General features: G+C 48.4%; 1 protein-coding gene across 1 annotated transcript in view; it reads left to right on the top strand.

The window, feature by feature from the left end:
- LOC104960544 (putative oxidoreductase GLYR1) overlaps positions 1-882 on the top strand; it is a 17,992-nt gene continuing 17,110 nt past the window's right edge. The window contains exon 1 of the mRNA XM_010788619.1: positions 1-119. The gene's annotated coding sequence lies outside the window, so the exon portion shown is untranslated. The remainder of the gene's footprint in view (positions 120-882) is intronic.

Below are 882 nucleotides of genomic sequence, written 5' to 3'. Positions count from 1 at the left end.
TGTCCTGTCCCACATCAAATCCATCACAGACCCCCTCCTGGACCCCCTGCAGTTCGCCTACAGAGCCAACAGGTCTGTGGACGACGCTGTCAACATGGCCCTTCACTTCCTCCTCCAGCACACTCGTTCAGACGAGACCACCCTCCTCGGACTCATCTCTGGTGGGGACGAGTCTGCCTACAGGTGGGAGATGGACCATCTGGTGACCTGGTTCAGGGACAACCACCTGGAGCTCTCAAGACAGTGGAGATGGTTGTGGACTTTAGGAAGAACGCAGCCCCCCGACCTGCACGCCTCCAGGACCCTGAGGCGGGCAGGGAAGATAGTGGCCGACCCCTGCCACAAATTGTTCAGCCCCTCCCCTCTGGCAGCAGGCTGCGCTCCATCAGGACCAAAACCTCTCACCACCTGAAAAGGAGTTAGAGAACCGATTTTTTCTAATAAAACCTACTCCACAAAGTATTAAATGAAATTGTAGGACGACGAGAGTAGTTATAAAAATCGGAACAGAGTTTTGAGGAAAAGAGAGACAAATCTATTCAATAGAGACACCTGGGGTAGAGAGTGGAACATAAGTCTTAGTCTTAGTCTTTCGCCCAAATAACCGGTCCATACAAGGTGTGTATGCTCCCTAAACTGAACTACAGACCACGTATGTTTTATATTTTTGTTTTAGAAATTCCTGTGACATTATTTTATATCAATTTATCGTCACTCAATAGCTTATAATGTAGATACTATATTCTTATACACGTCATCCGTCATAACTTGTAACACACGTAATTACATTACGTATATCTCAGATGCCACACAGACTCCATTTCTCAGTCACCACCCCGCGCCCGGAACAAATTCTCCGGCCATCGCCTCCCCTTCGTTGAC

Source organism: Notothenia coriiceps, unplaced genomic scaffold (assembly GCF_000735185.1).
Source record: "Notothenia coriiceps isolate Sejong01 unplaced genomic scaffold, NC01 NC01_scaffold00031889, whole genome shotgun sequence".
Lineage (NCBI taxonomy): Eukaryota > Metazoa > Chordata > Actinopteri > Perciformes > Nototheniidae > Notothenia > Notothenia coriiceps.
This window is presented reverse-complemented; position numbering and strand designations above follow the sequence as displayed.